At 36.7% G+C, this 11,080-nt stretch overlaps 1 pseudogene; it reads left to right on the top strand.

Moving 5' to 3' along the window:
• Nucleotides 1-1,823: 1,823 nt before the first annotated feature.
• LOC112934643 (ATP-dependent RNA helicase DDX18-like) lies at nt 1,824-3,821 on the top strand (annotated as a pseudogene).
• The last annotated feature ends 7,259 nt before the right edge of the window (nt 3,822-11,080 follow it).

The following is an 11,080-nucleotide window of genomic DNA, read 5'->3' as shown; positions in this document are numbered from 1 at the left end:
TATGTAAATAACTATATACCTAGTGTCTAAGGCACTAGATACATGGCTGCCATCATTGTTTTTTAATCATCACATTGATTTTCTAAGCATTCAGATTCACCAGGCACAGATAACTAACAATCAACGATAGTCTACTACAGCACCTTTGGGACCCTAATAACAGGAAAGAATGATTTTTTTTTGCACTCAAATACTTGTTATTTTGTGCCACTGAAAACACTTAAACAGTTTCCTAGATAAAAGAAAAACTTTGGCCACCTCTTTTGTCCCCATTGAGCATAATCAACTATAAATTTGTTTGGTAGAACTCCTCTTTATCTTCAGAAGGTATCTTGTTTGAACTGTCATCAATTTGAGTTATGGGGTCTGCATTAATGAGATTTAACTGTGTGTAATATTTTTAAGTGTGGATGTCTTTGTTTAGGAAATAGAGCTTTTATGGAGGTCAAAAACCCTTATTGATTATTTGACAAAAATTTCTTCAAATGCAAATGATTCCTATCTGGAGGTAAATAATCTCCAAGACATTTGAGCAACACATAAAAAGAAAGCCAATTCGTTTAAACTCTAAATGTCAGTTGGATGGTAAAAAAAATTCTGTTGAATGTATTCAAAGAGAGAATTATTTTCCTGGGCTCTCCATGCTACTGTGCCACTCTATATTCTGGGGCTTGCCTCTTGGCAGATTGTTTCATTATCTGGCAGTATCATTAATCTTTTTTATTAGCACCTTAAAAATAAACAAACAATGATTTTGTTATGTTTGACACAAGTAGTGCATTTTAATTTTGTAGGCTTGTATTATTGACTTGAAAAAAACCTACAACAATTCAGATTGAAATACCACACTCAATTCTTAACAGTATGAAAACACTATTTGATGTGTAGAAATATAATGGCATCTGTTATGCATATTAAATGAAGGAAGCTATTTTTGTATCATCCACATGAAGCCTTGGATTAACTAGGAAAGTTAGTATTAATTACCACAGAAAACTTAAAACTTGTCATTCAATTTTGTACTCTCCATGTAATTGAATCAACACCTCATGAAATATACCAAAATCACTTGAAGACCACAAAAATAATGCATATGAATCAGGTAAATGACAAGCAAATTTCCAAATCAGTAAATAAAAATAAAAATAATTTGCTGCCATCACGTTTTCTTCCAGGTTCTTTTAAGCCTATGTACATCAGGCATGCGTAAAATTCATTAATTACAACAAAAAATTAATTACAAAAAAAGGATAACTAAATATCAAAAAGGATAATAAAATATCAAAAACTAACATTAGTTAGACAGTAGTATTTGCTTTTATTTAAGATACTCATATCTTTCATTCTATAGATTTATCTGTTAGATTTGTTTACTGTGATGCAAGTTTTCCTAAATCTGTGCACAAATAAGAATCTTCTCAGTGACTTTTTTTAAATGAGTGATTTCTAAGGTTATATCCTAAGTCTATTAAATCTCAGACTTGAAGGCTGAGTCCCAAGAACCCATATATTTTTTTTCTTTCTCCACTAGTGATTCTATTGCAATTAACAGCTCACCAAGCATTTGAAAAACATTGTTATAATGTACATTTCATGAGTATTGCCAAATGGCAATACAGAAACAATTTAGTAGTGTGTTTGATGTCCTCTGTTCAAGGGAAGACAATCCATGGATTGGGGGAGTATAGTGCCTCACAAGCAGTGGAACAGTCTTCCAAAGGATTTTGGGCCAGAACAAGTTTTATAGAATGTTGGAAGTGGCAATGCAAAAATAGGACCTGAGCCAAGTTGTGGTGCTGCAGTAAAGGCACCTTACCGGCAACATGTCCCATCTACCCATGAAACTCCTGCACAAGAAGATAGAGAAACAGAATTTCAAGTTGCACCAGCAAAACTTAAAACTCCAGAGGGCCTCAGATGAGAGCTTATCAGAAACACAAACTGGAGATGTGTCTGAAGAAACAGTGGGAGGTGGGAAGGCTAAAAAATCTCTAAAATAGTCTGTGAACATGGGCTCATCAGAACCCCAGAATGGAGAGGTAACTAAAGAAACAGTTAAAACTATACAAGTTTAAAAAAAAAAAAAAGGAAGAAAGAAATCTACCATAATAATCAATGGAGAAGCAGCAACACAGCTTCCCAATTCAGAATCGAAAAAAAAAAAAAAAAAAGAAGAAGAAGAAGAAGAAGAAGAAGAAGAAGAAGAAGAAGAAGAAGAAGAAGAAGAAGAAAAAGAGAAAAATGGTGGATGACACTGGGCCTGATACCAAAAAATTGAAAACTGAAGACAAAGGGGACTCTGAAGAAGGGGCCCAGGCTCCTGAAGAGACAGAAAACAGTGCGGAGAAGCCAGATGATGAGGAAGAGGACAGTGAAGTGCCCAGCCTATCCCTGGGACTGACAGGAGCTTTTGAGGATACTTCATTTGCTTCTCTTTCTAATCTTGTCAATGAGAACACTCTGAAGGCAATAAAAGAAATGGGTTTTACAAACATGACCGAAATTCAGCATAGAAGTATCAGACCACTGTTGGAAGGCAGGTATCTCCTAATGGCTGCAAAAACAGGCAGTGGCAAAACGCTGGCATTTCTCATCCCTGCAGTCCAACTCATTGTTTTGGTGTTCTTAAAGAGCTAATGATGCACCATGTTCGCACAAACAGGTTAATAATGGATGGCAGCAACAGATCCGTTGAAGCACAGAAACTTGGTAATGGGATCAACATCATTGTGACCACCCCAGGCCATCTCCTGGAACACATGCAAGAATACCCTACGGTTTATGTATAAAAATCTACAGTGTGTGGTTATCAATGAGGCTGATCATGTCTTGGATGTTGGGTATGAAGATAAATTAAAATAAATTATTAAACTTCTGCTGGCACACAGGCAAACCATGCTCTTTTCTGCCACACAAACTCGAAAAGTTGAGACTTGGCAAGGATTTCTTTGAAAAAGGAACCATTGTATGTTGGTATTGATGACGATAAAGCTAATGCAACAGTGGATGGTCTTGAACAGGGATGTGTTGTTTGTCCCTCAGAAAAGAGGTTCCTCCTGCTCTTTACATCCTTAAGAAGAACCAGAAGAAGAAACTGATGGTCTTTTTTTCATCCTGTAAGTCCGTGAAATACTACTATGAGTTGCTGAACTACATTGATTTGCCTATCTTGGCCATTCATGGAAGGCAGAAGCAGAATAAGCGTACAACCACATTCTTCCAGTTCTGCAATGCTGATTGGGGGATATTGTTGTGTACAGACATGATAGCTAGAGGGCTGGATATTCCTGAAGTCGATTGGATTGTTCAGTATGACGCTCCAGATGATCCCAAGGAATATATTCATCATGTGGGAACAGCCAGAGGCCTAAATAGAAGAGGTCACGCCTTGCTCATCTTGCCCTGAAGAGTTGGGTTTCCTTTGTTACTTGAAGCAATCCAAGGTTCCATTAAGTGAATTTGAGTTTTCCTGGTCCAAGATTTCTGACATTCAGTCTCAGCTTGAAAAATTGATTGAAAAGAACTACTTCCTTCATAAGTCAGCCCAGGAGGCATGTAAGTCATACATTTGAGCATATGATTCCCATTCTCTGAAACAGATCTTCAATGTCAATAACTTAAATTTGCCTCAAGTTGTTCTGTTGTTTGGTTTCAAAGTGCCTCCTTTTGTTGATCTAAACATAAACAGCAATGATGGCAAGCTTAAAAAGAGAGGAAGTGGCGGTGGTTTTGGATACCGGAAAGCCAAGAAAGTTGAGAAGTCCAAAATCTTCAAACACATTAGCAGGAAGTCTTCTGACAGCAGACAGTTCTCCCACTAAAGATACACTTTCCTTGCATCTTGAATGGTTTTGTCCCGAAATGGATTTTTTTTTCCTTTTTCTAACAAAGGGATTGCTATGGCTTCGGGATTGGAACTGTTGGAACAGCAATATTAATTGATGTTGCAAGCACTGGACATGGATATTTCCAGGAAATACCTCTCTTATTTGGGGGTGTAAAACAGAGCTCAGTTTCTCTAGGTAGCTCAAGGGCAAAGCAAGAGGACTTTTGGCTTTTGTTGTAATGAGAGAGTATTTTAAATCTTTTACCTCCAAAATAGTCATAGTATTTTTGGGTCTTGTTTTGGGGGGGGTTATTTTTTATTTTTTTAATTTAAATTCAATTAACATAAAGCTTATCATTAGTTTTGGAGGTAGAGTTCAGTGATTCATCAGTCTTGTGTATCATAGTGCTTGTTACATCATGTGCCCTCCTTAATGTCCATCACCCAGTTCAACCTTAGAAGGCAGTGACCTGGTGCACTGAACAGGTGCTGGGGGTGGTGATGCAGAATATTGTCTCAGGTTTTTTGGTTTTGATTGATTCGTGGACCTTAACCATAGTTCTTGACCTCCCCTGAAAATGCTACTGTGGCTAGAAAGCACCTTACATTAAAGATGGCACTAGTTTTTATATATGCCAGACTTTAAAGCAATGGACCTTTCCCTTTTTTTAGAGCAAGAAATGTGGGTTGTCATTGTTATTTGAATAAAAGCATGCTTTGCATTCTAACATTTATTTGGGACAGTAGGAATCAGATTTTTGAGCCTCATTCACACCAATATAGGTTTAATACTCTGCTATTCTCCATTTAATAACTTAGCAAAAACCTTTTTGATACAGAGTGACAACACAGTTCATTCAACTTTGTTTGAAGTGGTTTGAATTTTGGTGAACCCTTCCAATCCTGCAGAGTACTCAGGAGGCAAAGCATCTTTTTGAGAAAAGTGCCCCTTCTAGGTCCATAAAACAAAAATAGGTTTATGATGAAAATTGGAAAGGAACAGAGTTCAGAAAGAGCAGCAAAGATGGAGGTTTCATCACGTGGAGTTTTTCTTGTAGGAACTCTTGATTTCCAGAGTGTTTGATGATGTGTCTTGTTTTATTTCCAGTGCATTTTATAACAATAAAATGGTTATTACATTTTGACCAATTTGAAACCAAAGTTGCTAGCATCATTTTGCTGTTGTGCCAGTTAATATTCATAGTCTCCTGTTAAGTGGTAGTACACTGAGAACATCGAATGTGGAGGAAGGAAACAGCCTGACAAAAATAGCATCTCTGTCTGGTCTTTACCACTGTCCCCCTGGCTGGATCTGTCCTGGGGTTCAGGATTTGACTGCTAGACTCCTGGCATTTAAGAATTCTTCAACTAAGACATCTAGGAACTTGTTTTCTTTTTTGTTTCAGAAATAATTATTTCTCAAAAAATACACAAAAACAAAGGGAAGACTGTTTAATCAAAGAGCAGGAGTAAAACTCAATATTTTTGTACATAGCCATATGGTATTTTGTGTATATACTTTTAAATTTTCTATCAGAAGTGAAGTCATCCTCTACCCCCTACTTGTAACCAGTTTGGTTCATAACATGTTATTTTCCTGTGTCATTAACTAATTACATCAGTTTTATTAAAAAAAATAGGACCTGATTGGCTAGGACATCAGGTATTTAATTTTAAGGCTTAAAGCAACCTAAACATCCATTGTTGGATGAAGGGATAAAGAAGATGTGGTGTGTGTGTGTATAATACACACATATATATGACATATATATATGTGTGTGTGTGTGTGTATATATATAACTCTATAACTCAACCATAAAATATATAATAACATATATATATAACATATATATACTAGTGTGTATTATATATGTATATATATAACACTACCATAAAAAAGAATGAAATCTTGCCATTTGCAGCAACATGTGTGGATCTAGAAGATATAATGCTAAATGAAATATATCAGTCAAAGAAAGACAAATGGCATATAATTTCACTCATATCTGGAATTTAAGAAACAAAGAAACAAATAACTAAGATAAAAAAGACAAACAGACTCAGATACAGAGAACTGGTGGTTACTAGAGGGAAGATCGGTAGAGGGATGGATTAAACAGATAAAGGGATTAAGAGTGCTTTTGTCTTAATGAGCAATGATAAATGCATAGAATTTGAATCATTATGCTATATATCTGAAACTAATGTAACACTGTGTTTTAATTATACTCAAGTGAAAATAAATATAATAAAATATATGGGGGAAAAAGGCCTAGCAGGTCTTATTTTCTAGGGTAAGGTAAGCTAGCTAAAGCTGAATTGGAGGTTATTAGAGTATGTTAGGCTTCCTTGATGAGTGTTGTCCCTAAGTTCACTCTAACTTAGGTTTATATTTGTGATGTGGACTGGGCCACTAGGTGGCCTGATATTTTGCGGGGCCTGATATACAAATTAACCCTATCAGTTTTTATTCTGAAGCCTTTATATATGGTCTTAAATGTGAATTTCAACTTCTGAGAAAAATAGAAGAGCAGAAACAATGAGTTGCCATCTTATTGATTCCCAAGAACTATCTATTAAAAATCAATAATAGTACCTAAAACAAAAAAAAAAACAAAATATACTGTACATTCTTATAGAAATATATTTTATAACCCACCATTAATTACAATGCTAACATTTGACTCCAAAAGAATGTTAATTTAGAAGCCACATTCCTGAAATGGAGATAGAAATAGATTTAGCTTTTTCCTTCTCTAACTTTGGACCAAGCCATGCCTCAATACCATACAACATATAACCCAAACATTGACTGAGAGTAAGAATACATTCACAAAGGAGCCTAATTATTGGTCCTCGTTCTATGGTAGCATTTCACTAACAACAAAAATACTTCCTTCATTGCTAGGTTTTCTCCCAAAATGGGAGCAAATCATCCTAAATTTTAAATATTATTTAGGAATCAGATTTAAAACTAGGAAGCTAACATTTCCATATTCCTGATTTCTAAGGATTAGAAATTAATTATAACTACACAGGAAAAACTAGTGTAAATAAAATGCCATAAATGAATGTTCTGAAGAATGCAATGGATTTTGTACTACAGATTTGTAAATGGTTTTAGAAAAACTGTTTTCTATGTGAAAAAAAATAGTTATTTTTCAACAACAAAAATTCAAACAAATAAGTTTAAAGATCAACTTGGTAAAAAGAAAAATCAACCTGATTTTCCTAGATGTCAGGAATTGTGCAGTAACCCTTTTAGCAAATAGAATCAGAAAAAAAAAGAAGTTATTAACAAAGAATGCATTGTTTCAGAAAAGATTGTACTCCTAAAAGGAACAAAAGGGTCCTGTCAAGCAGGTTACCTCACAAGTGCTAACCAGGTAATTTCAGGTTGACTGATTAAAGGTTACATTTCTGGGAGAGGTTTAAAGTACAATTAGATTAGGTGTTAAGTCTTGGTTTGCTGATGTAGGGCAGTTAGCACAAGTGGCTCCATCTTGGGCCTACTCTCTCCTTTTTTACAATTCCCCCATTTTGATTAAACTTTTAGCTTAACTGAGAGATATGATCAAAATTTAGGGCATTAGTGTCACCCTCAGCTACTTCTTGCAGCTTTTGTTGATCTTTATGGGGTACCCTTCGGTCATGGTATTTTTGTTTAATCTATGTTAATATTCACAGGTTATGGCTTCAGGCCCACAATTTTTAAGTCAGTCATTGTTTTAATTCCTTTCCTGATGTCCCAGTCTTAGGGAAATCATTTGGCAGTTAGTGGTTGCAAACATACATTTAAATCTTCTGAAAGAATCCAGTGCATCAATGGAGATTATCATGATTATCATATTCAGGATAATTCCCGCCATTTGGATTGTACCTCAGAGCTGTGGTTCCCAAGACCCAAACCAATCAAAATCAAGTAAGTCAAAGAAAGACCCCATTGACAGAGTCACCTTTTTAAGCTAAGTGGCTTGTTCAGTAATCTTATGTGACTGAGTTTCAACTTCTCCATAAGTATTAATCCAAGTACAGCAGGTGGGTATTGGCCACAGCACAAACACTTCCTACTCCACTAAAAGATTATCAAAGGCTATCCTATTATAGACTAGAACAGTTTTGCCAAAGAGTCTAAAGATCTTTGTTAGGCAATTATTGTCTTAGCAGCAGATTCTACAATATCCCCAAGAAATAAGGAGAGGTTTCTGATTATATTCCCATTTACACTTACACCTAACCAGGGAAGTATGGCCCTGCCAAGGGAAGCAAATCCTGAGTCATGAATGCCTCTTGGCAGGTCTACTCTAATTCATGTAAGTTCAGAAGAATCAACTAGTAATATGTTTTAGTTCATTTGTGGAAAATTAGGGACATGGTTAGTTAACCTAAGAGACATTGCTTACCTGTGTGCCAGCTATCTAAGCATTCATAGGCCTGAGAACAATGATAGTCACCACGAAGACAAACCATTTCCTTTACGACGGTATTGGTAATGGATTTATTTACAGATATTGCTGCATTTACCTGTTTAAGCCAAGGGTCAGTTAGGTTTTCAGCACATTTGGGAAGTAAATCTCCTAGCCGGAAAAAAAAAAAAAAGTTACTCTAAATCTCTTACAAAGATGAGTTCTGTTGCTAAGGTGAGAAGGGGCAGATCTGATTTAGGTAATATTGAGAATTTGGAGGTGCAAGTGTACTAAGACTTACATAGGTATTTGTGTCAAACTGGGAAAGTGCAGTCATAATGAGAGAAAGATAAAATCAAGGTATTGGATGTTCTGACTGTAAGAGTTGAAATCAGTAATAGACTTCTAAGGAGAGTCAATAAGAGTTTATGGTGACATTAGGAATAGAAGAGAAATTGGCCATAGGGGAGAACCAAGGGATCTTGTTGTTGCAATTTTATAGAAGCCTCCCCACCAATGTCTATCTATGCTTTGAATCATCTTAAATGGACCATGGTAGGGGAAGGATTATAAAAAAATAAAAATAAAAGACTTTTCTAGGTTGCTGGGAAGAACCAAGGGGCTACTATGGGTTTCTCATAGCTCCAGCTTTTCATTTAATTTACAGCAATTTGTTGCCCATCTTAATTTCTCTGATTCAGGATCAAACTGTTACCATGTTGCAAAGACATTGGAATGGCAAAAGTCTGTCTACAAGGGGTCATCTTTTGCATAGGATTAACTAATGAACTAATGTGCCACAATTTGTTTAGACTATGTTGCTGCTGACTTTCCATGAAAGTAAGTTAGGGCATTTCTCTGATGCTTAGGTTCAGACTTTTTAGTGTGAGATTCATTTTTTTATATATTTACTTTTTTTACACATATAGCAAAGATTCACACTGATGTTGGATTTTTTTTTTCAGTTTCTGCTTGTTTTTTATTTTTTTATTTATTTTTTAATTTTTTTAATTGAAGTTTAAATTGCCAACATATAGCACAACACCGAGTGCTCATCCCGCAAGTGCCCCCATCAGTGTCCATTACCCAGTCACCACAACTCCCCGCCAACTTATCATTCCACTACCCCTTGTTCGTTTCTCAGAGTTAGGAGTCTCTCATGTTTCGTCACCCCCACTGATATTTTCACACATTTTCTCTCATTTCCCCTTTATACCCTTTCACTAATTTTTTAATATTTTTAATATTCCCCAAATGAATGAGAACATATAATGTTTGTCCTTCTCCAATTGACTTATTTCACTCAGCATAATACCCTCCAGTTCCATCCACGTTGAAGCAAATGGTGGGTATTTGTCCATTCTAATGGCTGAGTAATATTCCATTGTATATGTATACCACATCTTCTTTATCCATTCATCTTTTGATGAAGAACGAGGCTCCTTCCACAGTTTGGCTATTGTGGACATTGCTACTATAAACATTGGGGTGAAGGTGTCTCAGATTTTCACTGCATCTGTATGTTTGGGGTAAATCCCCAAAATACAATTGCTGGGTTGTAGGGCAGATCTATTTTTAACTCTTTGAGGAACCTCCACACAGTTTTCCAGAGTGACTGTACCAGTTCACATTCCCACAAACAGTGCAAGAGGGTTCCCCTTTCTCCACATCCTCTCCAACATTTGTTGTTTCCTGTCTTGTTAATTTTTGTAGCACAACCTGAAACCTGTCATTGTGATGCTCCCAGCTCTGTTTTTCTTTGGTAATATTCCCCTGGCTGTTCGAGGTCTTTTCTGATTCCACACAAATTTATTTTTTTTGTTTTTTTATTATTTATTTATGATAGTCATACAGAGAGAGAGAGAGAGAGGCAGAGACATAGGCAGAGGGAGAAGCAGGCTCCATGCACTGGGAGCCTGATGTGGGATTCGATCCCGGGTCTCCAGGATCGCGCCCCGGGCCAAAGGCAGGCGCCAAACCGCTGCGCCACCCAGGGATCCCCACACAAATTTATTTTTAAAGATTTTATTTATTCATGAGACAGAGAGAGAAAGAGAAAGAGAGACAGGTGCAGAGACACAGGCAGAGGGAGAGGCAGGCCTCATGCAGGGAGCCTGACGTGGGACTCAATCCCAAGTCTCCAGGATCACACCCTGGGCTGAAGGTAGGTGCTAAACTGCTAAACCACCTAGGCTGCCCTCCACACAAATCGTAAGATGATTTGTTCCAACTCTCTGAAGAAAGTCCATGGTATTTTGATAGGGATTGCATTAAATGTGTAAATTGCCCTGAGTAGCATGAACATTTTCACAATATTAATTCTTCCAACACATGAGCATGGAATATTTTTCCATCTCTTTGTGTCTTCCTCAATTTCTTTCAGAAGTGTTTTTAGGGTATAGATCCTTTACCTCTTTGGTTAGGTTTATTCCTAGGTATTTTATGCTTTTGGGGGCAATTGTAAATGGGATTGATTCCTTAATTTCACTTTCTTCAGTCTCATTGTTAGTGTAGAGAAATGCCACTGACTTCTGAGCATTGATTTTTGTATCCTGCCACACTGCCGATTGCTGTATGGGTTCTAGCAATCTTGGGGTGGAGTCTTTTGGGTTTCCTATGTAGAGTATCATGTCATCTGCGAAGAGGGAGGGTTTGACTTCTTTGCCAATTTGAGTGCCTTTTATTTCTTTTTGTTGCCTGATTGCTGAGGCTAGGACTTCCAGTACTATATTGAATAGCAGTGGTGAGAGGGGACATCCCTGTCTTGTTCCTGATCTTAGGGGAGCGGATCCCAGTGTTTCCCCATTGAGGATGATATTTGCTGTGGGCTTTTCGTAGATGGCTTTTA

Source organism: Vulpes vulpes, chromosome X, assembly GCF_048418805.1.
Source record: "Vulpes vulpes isolate BD-2025 chromosome X, VulVul3, whole genome shotgun sequence".
NCBI lineage: Eukaryota > Metazoa > Chordata > Mammalia > Carnivora > Canidae > Vulpes > Vulpes vulpes.
This window is presented reverse-complemented; position numbering and strand designations above follow the sequence as displayed.